This window comes from Ascaphus truei, chromosome 14, assembly GCF_040206685.1.
Source record: "Ascaphus truei isolate aAscTru1 chromosome 14, aAscTru1.hap1, whole genome shotgun sequence".
In the NCBI taxonomy this organism is placed as follows: Eukaryota; Metazoa; Chordata; class Amphibia; order Anura; family Ascaphidae; genus Ascaphus; species Ascaphus truei.
In genome coordinates this window covers 53,097,926-53,109,907 of record NC_134496.1, presented here as the reverse complement: position 1 = coordinate 53,109,907, position 11,982 = coordinate 53,097,926, and positions in this window count along the sequence as shown.

Here is an 11,982-nt window from a genome sequence, read left to right as displayed (position 1 = left end):
CTACACACACAGTGACCTCTGCATCATTTGAGTATTTTTTGAGAAGTTGAAACTCGGCCTCCCTTCTAATTGGCAGATAATGTTTGGCTTCTGCCAATACTAAATGTTCTTGTTTTCAAACACAGATGACAGCTGGAAGGTAAACATTCATCCTGATTACTTGTCACCCGAGCAGGGCAGGGTACATGAGGAGGTCTCTGTGAGGGGCATTAATGCTTTTTTAACAAGAACTCCTGGGACTGCACACCTCCTGCTCTACAATCAGTGGGTCAGTGTCCCCATCGTCTGTCCTTTTGTCACTTCCCTGCAGCCACTTATCACTTTCCCCAGGGGTGGATATTGCAGCATACTCTGCCAATTTAAGACAAAGCATAAAGTGCCATCATCTAGGACACTGAACCCTCAAGCACTAATTGGAAGTGCAATTGTCAGACTTCCTAAAGGGTTCATGGGAACCTTTACCCACAGAGAAGCGGGAATCCCAAAATACTCTACTGTAGGGTTCCAGGGTCCTTGTGTGCTGGGTCTTTAAGTGTTACTATGGGGTCTATGCCCTAAGCGTTCATAAAACAAAATTGCAGGGCCATTTAAATCGCCGGTTTTTTAGCGTTGCTATCACGGTATTCAGAAAGTCTTGATTACCTGTGATAGCAAAATTATCTAAATGGGCGAGTAGCCAGTGGCGTGAAGATCGCCTCTCTGAAAAGGCCTTACCCGGCGATTCCTTTCTGCTGCAGAGAGAGCTGCTCAGAGAGAGCCGCCTCTCCCTGCGCAAATCTCACCCAAAATTATTGTTTTTTAATATACATTTTATTACTAGTGTAGATGAGCAGGGGGTCTCTGGAGCACAACCGCGTTGATTTCAGGTCCGGGGACCACCTGCTTCCTGAGATACAGGCCCCGTTATGGGGTGCCGGTATCCCCTATGCATTTATTTTCCATGGTAACGTGATGCGGGACATTTAAATGCATATGATATACCGGCACCCCATAACGGGGTCTGTATCTCGGGAAGTAGGGGGTCGCTGAACCTCCCATCAATGCGATTCTGCACCGGAGACCCCCTGCTCATCTACACTAGTAATAAAATTTATATTAAAACAGCTGCTACCCACAATAAACATTAAAAACACAACAACACTAATACCCACCTCCTCTACCCCCACATGATTGATACCAGAGGCGGGTGTCTGGGGGCCCTCGGGCCGCTATAGCTAACCGCTATAGTAATTAAGGGGTTAACTCACCTGCTACCCACCCGGGAGGCCTAACCACCGACCCCACTATACCCACCCTGTACCCATTGATTGGCATAGTGGTACATCATACCCATATAATATGGGCACGATAAGCCAGTATAGCAGTCAATGGTTACCCTAATGAAAAAGCATGAAGCCCAAAAATGCACAATAATAAAAGATATACAGAAGCACCAAAGCACCCCAATTAAATAAATGAAAGCATTAGCCAACCAATCAATTAAATACATAAAAGCACTAGCCAACCAATCAATTAAATACATAAAAGCACTAGCCAACCATTTAAATAAATACATAAAAGCACTAGCCAACCAATTAAATAAATAAAAGCACTAGCCAACCAATTAAATAAATAAAAGCACTAGCCAACCAATCCATTAAATACATAAAAGCACTAGCCAACCATTTAAATAAATACATAAAAGCACTAGCCAACCAATTAAATAAATAAAAGCACTAGCCAACCAATCCATTAAATACATAAAAGCACTAGCCAACCAATTAAATAAATAAAAGCGTTAGCCAACCAATTAAATAAATAAAAGCACTAGCCAACCAATCAATTAGTCCATTTTAAATACTAGCCAACAAAACAATTAAATAATTTAAACCACTCGACAACAAATCAATTAATTAATAAAAAACACTAGCCAACACATGAATTAAAATCAGTAGCCAACAAAAGAAATCATTAATTAAAAACACTAAACAATCGGAAAATGAAATAAAAACAAGCCATCCAAATTACAAACAATTTAAGACAAACAATAAACATAAAAATACAAAACAACAATCAATAGAAAAAAAGCCTTTGCCAAAAAAATGCATTGGCTGTCACTGTATTTATCTGTACATAAACGGACACAAATGAGTACATTATCAGTCAATGGGCAATGAAAAACATAAAAATAAAAAAATACAATAAAAAACCTGTAAAAATACAATTACATACATTCAATATTTTTCTTACGTTTAGAAGCGCTGACGATCCGAATCCCGGCATTTCATGAAGCTCTCATACTGCGACGTCATCAAAGTCAATCCAACGTCATCCACCTTGAAGATCCGAAACAGGTAACAAAATTCTTCTTTCTTTTATCTTCTATCACCTTCTATCTTCATCTGTCATTATTTCTTTGTTATCTTTAATGTTCTATCTTCTGTCTTCATCTGTCAATCCAACCCCATGGTAAGTCCAGAACAGGATGTTCTCTTGTCGTCTTCCTCATATATAAGGCCTGTGACGTCGCATTTTCAGGTCAGATGGTACAGCTTCAAACTGATTGGATGCTGTATCATGTGTCCACCTCTTTTTTTGTTTGTTTTTTTTTGTTTCAATCTTTTTATTGTTTTTTGAGAGAATGACATCATATAACATGTTTTAACATACATCTGTTACAACTTCACAGTGTATAAAAAGAAAAAATATTAAACATTATATTACAACATAAATAATACTCTTGTTGTCTTCTTTTCTTATATATTAACTTACATCTGTTGAGTTCTGCAAAACATTTGTTATATTTTTTATTTTTTGAGATTTTAACAACCTATTGAGGAAGCAGCCGCTTCCGGACATCTCTCTCGTCTTTTTTTGTTTTTTAAGGATGTGACGTCATCTCCAAGGGAGGTACGTCACATCCTTCAAACCACATGCCTATATCACATATTATTAGAGCCAATGGGATTGAAGACAATCCCATTGGTTGTTGTTCCATGTGATAGGTTACATTAGTTCAAAAGGATGTACAGAAACCAATGGGATTGTCTCAGGACCATCCGAGGGCCCCCAAACACCCGGGGGGACCACCTGAGAACACCCACGGGGACCACCTGAGGGTCTACAGACACCTGTGGGTACCATATGAGAATCCTCGGACACCACCTAAGAGCCCCCAGACACCCGCGGGGACCACCAGAGGATCCCCAGACACCCGCGGCCTCTGGTATCAATCATGAGGGGGTAGAGGAGGTGGGTATTAGTGTTTATTGTGGGTAGCGGGGGTGGGTCAAGGGGGTATTTGGCCCTTGGTGGGTAGTGGGAAGGGTTAACCCCTTCATTGCCTTAGCGGTTAGCTGGTAATGGGTATCAGCTCCAGAGACTCCCGGCATCAATCCCATGCAGAAAAAAGGCGTTTTTTTTTTTCTAAGTCCTGTCTCGCCGCTTCTCAGCAGGTTCTCACCACCTTCACGCCAACTTTTCCTGGCGAAATAAGTTAATCACGACTACTAGAATTGCACGAGTTTCAGAACCTGCCGAGAAGTGGCTTATCGCCGGTCACTCAGTGACTTTTTTTTGAAGGCCCAAAATGTTGGCGATTCAGTCTTTTATCGCCCACTTATCGACGCTTACAGGATTGTAGTAGGCATTTTGCCCGATAAGTGCTCGATAAGTGGCTTATGAACGCTTATAGCACAGGTCCCTATGTGTTCACCTTTCACCATCTACTGTGCGTTCAGCTACAAACAAGAAAAGACCTGAATGTGTCCAATACTAACAGCTGCATCTGCTGCTAACCTTCCTCATAATGTGTATGAGATATCGATCTTTCTATATCTGTCTCTATCGCTTGTCCGTGCATCCATCCATCTATTCTACCTACCCTTAAAGCAGAACCTGAGAGTTGGATAGAACTTTAGGAGGAAACAACGACGCTAAAAGGTTTAAGGAAATGACATTTCCACTGAGAAACCATCCTGGGACAATGCTCTGTGTAAAGGGGGTTAGCGTTATCTCAGTATTTTCGTCTTTAATTAATGCAGAAATAGCACCTGTAAGAAGGCGTTATGTTCTCACATTTCCTGCATTTTGCCAAAACTAATTAAATGAAGTATTTAGAAAATATATAACCCATTTATTCCCACCTGCCGTGGGACATTCCGTGGCTGAAGGATGCGTTCTGATTGCAGTGGCTTATGGCGTTGAAGAGGTTAAAAAGACTGTAGGAAGATTTCTTCCGCAGTATAGTAGGATAAAGAGATCAGAAAGCAGTGTTTTGCTGGTTATTTGCTTTATGCAGAGTGACACCCACAGTGAAAATCCTCGCTGTAGTTTGTCATTAGAACAGGCCCCAGGGGACGTTGCTTTGAAAATGATTGAATGCCGCTCTCCACTTATATATTAATATTATCTCCAAACCTACATCATCTGGGGGATGTGTCAGAACCCAAGGGCTTTGATACATTAAAAACATTCACCAGGACTTATCTTATTTAGATTTGGTGAGCTGCCTCCATGTGAAGATATTCTGAATATCAGAGCGATGAAGTGCTATGTTTGTTCCAAGCTGTAAATCTGCATTTCTGCCACCTGAGGGCCCCGGATTTAGTTTTTTTTATTTAGTTTATTTCCTTTCAATATGCCATCGCTTTCCTTTGATATATAGTTTGCTGGAAGGATCTTTTGAGCAGTTCACAAACACAAGTAGGTTTTAACCCCTTTGCTACTGGAGAGATGTGCAAGACATTGCAAAGCAACTGCAATATCTGTAGTAATGACGGGTAAACCAGCCTTACTAATGACTGTTAAGGCCGAGCTCATGGTTGCGGCGCGGGCGCGCGCTACCGTGCGTGCCACCGCGCGCACTCCTGCAGCCCCAGCGATGTGTGCACTAGGCTTTAGGAGTTTGGGGAGGCGATCGGGGGCGTGGCGAATGCATCACGGACGCGTCACGGAGCTGGTTCGCCCTCATTGGCTGAAATATCAAATTGACTTGTCTTGGCAAAATGTAGCAGCGTCGACGCGCTCAGCGCTGCGGGCTCTTGAGGAACTGCAATAGGAAATCAGGTAAGAGTCCCGAAAGTGTGCGCGTAATCAGCAATGCCCCCACCATGAGCGCGGCCGAAACCTGCCTGCCAGGCTCCTCGGGAGTTTACATGCCTCTTATCTTGCCTTGCTCAGTGTTGGTTACCATGTCAGGGTGCTGGATCCGTGCAGGCCGGGTGTTGGTTCCATTATCAGGGTGTTGGATCCGTGCGGGCCGGGCGTTGGTTACCCTGTCAGGGTGCTGAATCCATGCGGGCCGGGCGTTGGGTGCTGAATCCATGCGGGCCGGGCGTTGGGTGCTGGATCCGTGCAGGCCAGGCGTTGGGTGCTGGATCCATGCAGGCCGGGCGTTTGGTGCTGGATCCGTGCGGGCCGGGCGTTGGGTGCTGGATCCGTGCGGGCCGGGCGTTGGGTGCTGGATCCGTGCGGGCCGGGCGTTGGGTGCTGGATCCGTGCGGGCCGGGCGTTGGGTGCTGGATCCGTGCGGGCCGGGCGTTGGGTGCTGGATCCGTGCGGGCCGGGCGTTGGGTGCTGGATCCGTGCGGGCCGGGCGTTTGGTGCTGGATCCGTGCGGGCCGGGCGTTGGGTGCTGGATCCGTGCGGGCCGGGCGTTGGGTGCTGGATCCGTGCAGGCCGGGCGTTGGGTGCTGGATCCGTGCGGGCCGGGCGTTGGGTGCTGGATCCGTGCAGGCCGGGCGTTGGGTGCTGGATCCGTGCGGGCCGGGCGTTGGGTGCTGGATTCGTGCGGGCCGGGCGTTGGGTGCTGGATCCGTGCGGGCCGGGCGTTGGGTGCTGTATCCGTGCGGGCCGGGCGTTGGGTGCTGGATCCGTGCGGGCCGGGCGTTGGTTACCTTGTCACGGTGCTGGATCCTTGTGAGCCAGGTGTTGGTTCCATTATCAGGGTGTTGGATCCGTACGGACCGGGCATTGGTAATGAAGACAATACTTGCCGGTACCGGTAGTAGAGGAGGAGTAGTTATTGCCGTTGCCAAGATCAGGGATAGGAGAGTTGCGGATGATCGAAGGTATAAGCCGTGTTACAGGGATGGCAGAAGTCACGAAGTCCAAGTAGAGCCGAAGTCGAGAGCCAGAGGGGGTAGTCGTCCAATCCGCGTCAATACCTGCGGAGTCACTGAGAGAGTAGTCAAATGCTTCCATACAGAACTATGTCGAGCGACGAGTGATGGGAAGCACAGGCGTAATAAAGCTGGGCAGGCCAATGGGAAAAGGGGGCAGGCCTGGAGGACTGCAAGGAGTCCTCCCTGATAGGAGGGATGTGTTACAGCCCAGCTGAGTGTAATCCTTGATATGCATGGAATGTGTGATGCTTGGGGGCGACGCCTCACTGCAGGAGCAGTGGTTAAAAGTGCTCTGTTAGGCGTGTGCTCTGTAAGCTGGGAATGCATGCACATAACGTCTGAGGCTGGCGTGCGTGCAGGAGGGCGTGGGCGCGCCCGGTGCTGAGCAGAGGAATCGCCGAGGGGAGTGATCCCGCGACGGCGGCAGGGGCGAGGAGCCGTGGAGGACGGTAAGGCAGGATTGTTTTGTGGGTCCAGGGGCTCCCTGCGGAGAGAGGGATTGCTCTGTGTGGGAAGCGAGGAGAACGCCGATTCCTGACAGTACCCCCCTTTTCAGGAACGGCCTCAGGACGGTCCAAGAACGGTTTCTCTGGAAACTTCTTCCTAAAGGACTTAAGAAGGGCCGGGGCATGAATGTCCTTTGAAGGTACAAGGGATCTCTCTTCAGGGCCAAAGCCCTACCACTGCACCAAGAACTGGAGCTGACCCCTGGATAGGCGAGAATCCAAAAGAGAGTGAACTTCGTATTCCTCGTTATTTTGTACCGTAATGGGATCCGGTTTACGAGTCTGATCCGGAAAGAAGTGACTGGAGATAAATGGTTTTAAGAGAGACACATGAAAGACATTGGGAATCTTCATACTGGGTGGTAGTTGGAGCCGGAATGCCACAGGATTGATTTGTTCACAAATAGGGAAGGGTCCCAGGAACTTAGGTGCCAGTTTAGGAGATGGTACCTTGAGGTGGATATTCCTAGAGGAGAGCCATACCAAATCCCCTGGTTTGTAACTGGGCGCCGAATGACGACGACGATCGGCCTGTAATTTCAATCTGCGGGAGGAGTTGAGAAGCGTAGACTGAATCCTGGACCATGCGGTTTGGAGGGAAGAAATGCGTTCATCTACGGCTGGTACTCCAGAAGGAATGTTGGGGATGGGAAGACAGGGAGGGTGGAACCCATAATTTATAAAGAAGGGTGACTCCCGGGTGGACTCGTTTTTTGCAGAATTGACGGCATACTCTGCCCAAGAGAGGAGTTGAGCCCAATCATCCTGGAAATCGGATATAAAACATCTCAGGTACTTCTCCAGGGATTGATTGATTCTCTCACTTGTCCATTGGACTGAGAATGATAGGCGTAAGAGAAGGAAGAAGAGATGCCCAATCTCTTCGTGAAAGCTCTCCAAAATTTGGATACGAACTGAGAACCTCTGTCAGACACAATGGACGAAGGGATCCCATGAATCCGGAAAATCTGCTCCGTAAAGATATCAGCAAGGGCGGGGGAGGTGGGTAATCCTTTAAGTGGAATGAAATGGGACATCTTCGAGAACCTGTCCACGACCACCAAGATAGTGTTCATTCTACTGGACCTGGGCAACTCCACGATGAAGTCCATAGAAATGTGGGACCAGGGGCGGTCAGGAACTGGAAGGGGTAACAGAAAACCCTGAGGCTTTTGACGGAGAGTCTTGCTTTGAGCGCACGTGGGGCATGCGCGGGTAAACTCCAGAATATCTTGAGACATCCTTGGCCACCAGAAATTCCGACGAATGAGATCAGTAGTCTTCTTAAAACCTGGATGACCTGCAGATTTAGAGGAGTGACCCCAAGACAGGACCTCTGGAACAAATTTGGATGGAACAAAGAGCTTGTTGTCGGGAACGACCAAGTCCTTGGGAATGCGTCTCTGGGAGTGCAAAATCTTGTCAAGATTCTTGAAAGTAGACGTGGCGAGAATCCTCTCATGTGGAAGGATAGTCTCCAACGATTCCTCTGGCCTCTCTTCAGAAGAATGTATACGGGAGAGTGCGTCTGCCTTTACGTTCTTGGTCCCGGGAATATAGGACAGGTGAAAATCGAATCGAGAAAAAAAAAGAGCCCAACGAGCCTGTCGTGGACCAAGGCGTCGGGCGTTCTCTATGTAAAGAAGGTTCTTGTGGTCCGTGAGAATAGTAAACGGCTCTTTTGACCCCTCCAGCAGGTGTCTCCACTCTTGAAGAGCCATCTTCACGGCCAGAAGTTCCCTGTTACCCACGTCATACACTGGCGACACACTTTATTCGAGCTCGGCTAGTCCCACGAATTCGGGTATACCCAGGTGTATTGAGGTTTGTGACTGTTTTCTGCCCGAGTGCATTGGGTTATTTTCCAGGCAGGGATTGAAGCATTTTATTCCCGCTGGCTGCAATACTGCACAGTATATATATATATACTGCATTACAATTCATGAATTTATGCCATCTGGTAGACACGCGAAGCATTGCAGCCTATTAAATCCTAATCATTATCATTTAACAGATCAGCCACCCGTCAGCCAGGCATGAACCCAGGCTGGGAAGGCAAACGCAACGGGGCTTGTCAGAGGTGAGGAGCGGCGCATTCCAGGTATCTGCCAGGTACATACTGGGTATTTGCTCGAATAAAGTGTGTCGGTGCAGTAGTTCCTCTCGGCAGACGAGAATTTCTTGGAAAAATATGCACAGGGATGTAACTTATCTTGGGGCGTGGGTCTCTGGGAAAGAACGGCACCAGCGCCGCAATCAGAAGCGTCGACCTCCAGGACGAAGGGAAGTTCGATGTTGGGATGACGGAGAATAGGTGCGGATATAAAGGCTTCCTTGAGTGTCTCGAAGGCGGAGATGGCCTCGGGTGACCAAGCAGAAGGATCAGCTCCTTTTTTGGTGAGCGCAGTGTGGGGTGCCACAATGGTGGAAAAACTCCGTATAAACTTACGATAGTAATTAGCGAGCCCTAAAAAACGTTGTATGGCCTTGAGAGAGTTGGGTCTTTGCCATTCAGTGACTGCTTGAAGTTTACCGGAGTCCATCATAAACCCCTCATCGGAAATGATATACCCCAGGAACGGAGTAGAGGTCGTATGAAAGGTGCACTTCTCCAGTTTGGCGTACAAATGGTGTTCACAGAGATGGGAAAGGACGTAGGAGGTGTGGCGTATATGGTCCTGGAGATCTTTGGAAAAAATCAGGATATCATCCAAGTATACAATAACAAAAATATTGAGTACCTTACGAAAGACGTCGTTGATGAAATCCTGGAAGACAGCGGGAGCATTACATAAGCCGAAAGGCATTACTAGATATTCGTAGTGTCCACTACGCGTGTTGAAGGCCGTCTTCCATTCATCCCCCTTCCTGATGCGCACCAGGATATATGCACCACGTAGATCCAACTTGGAAAAAATCTTGGCCCCCTGTAATTTATCGAACAGTTCGGTAATAAGGGGAAGGGGGTAACAATTTTTAATAGTGATGTGGTTTAAACCCCTGTAGTCGATGCAAGGCCTCAATGACCCGTCCTTTTTCTTGACGAAGAAAAACCCAGCCTCTGCTGGGGAATTGGAGTGACGAATAAAGCCTTTCTTGAGATTCCCCTGGATATATTCATCCATAGCGTGAGATTCTGGTAACGACAAGGGGTAGGTCTTGGACTTGGGTAGGGAGTAACCTGGAACTAGATCGATCGGACAATCGTAAGTCCTGTGCGGCGGCAAGAGGTCTGACTGTACCTTATTGAAAACGTCCCGGAATTGATGGTAAACGGAAGGTAGAATAACTTCGGGAACAGAGGTATTGGCCAGCAGTTGATGAGTCTCGCCTGACCTCGGCTTCCAGTAAATGGGGGCAGAGGAAGTCCAGTCAATGAGAGGATTGTTAAGCTGTAGCCAAGGAAGACCAAGGGTGATGGGTATCCCAGGAGCGTGAATGGCATCGAGAACTAAGATCTCCTTGTGCAGATGTGAAGACAGAAGAAAGGGAGCCGTCTCTAAGGAGATGTGGGCCGGGGTAAGAGGACGTCCATCGATACCGACGAGTGCGATGGGAACCTTCTTTCTCACGAGTTGTATGCGGTTTAACCTGGCGAATTCAAGATCCACAAAGTTTCCTCCAGCTCCTGAGTCAATGAAAGCGGCGGTAGAAGTCTTGAACTTATCGCCTGAAAGGGAGACTGGAAATGTAAGTTTCTTAGGGAGTTCACCTTTAGAAAGAGGACGTGGAGGCATTACACCCAGAGAGAGCCCCTCTGTACTCACTGGGTGTTCCCGTCCCGGACGCAGTGGACACTCCCGAACCAGATGTTCCATGGATCCGCAGTAGAAACACAATCCCCCGGCGTGGCGGAACTGCCGTATCGGTGTGCGGATGCGTTGTACCCCCAATTGCATTGGCTCTGGCAACTCCAGTGCAGGAGTGTTGCTGGGAGTACTGGAGAACGGAACTTGAAAGTTATGGACGCGAGTGCGCTGACGCTCTTAGCGGCGTACCTGGATACGTTGATCCACTCGGACAGCCAAATCAATGAGGACCTCCAATTGATCCGGCCTGGATTGGCGAGAGAGTTCATCCTTGATGGGATCTGCCAGGCCTTGCCAGAACACGGAGACGAGAGCCTCTTGTCCCCAGTTAGTCTCAGCTGCTAGAGTCCGGAATTCCACAGCATACTGCGTCACCATTCGCCGTCCCTGAGTGATCTGGAGGAGGGAAACAGATGCCATCTCCCGACGAGCGGAAGAATCGAATACTTGTTGAAACTCGGCTTTAAATGCCGGGTAATCTTGGGTAAGGTCAGAACGTCACTCTCAAACCGGGGAAGCCCAAGCCAGGGCGCTGCCAGTGAGGAGGTTATAAATGTAGGCTACCTTCTTGCGATCAGTATTGTAGAGATGGGGAGCCATTTCAAACTGCACCTCACACTGGTTTGGGAAACCCCTACAATCTTGCGGTTCACCTGCATAAGGCTTGGGGGGAGGAATCCTTACATCTGAGCTGATAACTGCGCTTGCGGAGTGGGGGCTTACATCTGGCGGGGTCGCGGTCGGTTCCCTGTCTGAGAGTACTGCGCCCTGGCGTGGAAGTGTCACAATTTGATCCGCCATGGCCTGGTTATGCTGAAGCAGATTAGAGAGAAACTGTTGAAGTTCGGTCTGGTCTGCGTCTTGTGGGCTCGACATAATGTTACGCCGGTGCTGCCCGCAGACCAGACCCGTCCCCTGTGCTGAGGTGGGACGTAGGGATACACGCACCCGCAGCAAAGGGAGCGCGTCCGGAGTGTGGTGTTAGTGTTGCCAGGCCAGGTATAGTAATGAAGACAATACTTGCCGGTACCGGTAGTAGAGGAGGAGTAGTTATTGCCGTTGCCAAGATCAGGGATTGGAGAGTTGCGGATGATCGAAGGTATAAGCCGTGTATCAGGGATGCCAGAAGTCACGAAGTCCAAGTAGAGCCGAAGTCGAGAGCCAGAGGGGGTAGTCGTCCAATCCGCGTCAATACCTGAGGAGTCACTGAGAGAGTAGTCAAATGCTTCCATACAGAACTATGTCGAGCGACGAGTGATGGGAAGCACAGGCATAATAAGGCTGGGCAGGCCAATGGGAAAAGGGGGCAGGCCTGGAGGACTGCAAGGAGTCCTCCCTGATAGGAGGGAGGTGTTACAGCCCAGCTGAGTGTAATCCTTGATTTGCATGGAACTGTGTGATGCTTGGGGGCGACGCCTCACTGCAGGAGCAGTGGTTAAAAGTGCTCTGTTAGGCGTGTGCTCTGTAAGCTGGGAATGCATGCACATAACGTCTGAGGCTGGCGTGCGTGTAGGTGTGTGTGCAGGAGGGCGTGGGCGCGCCCGGCACTGAGCAGAGGAATCG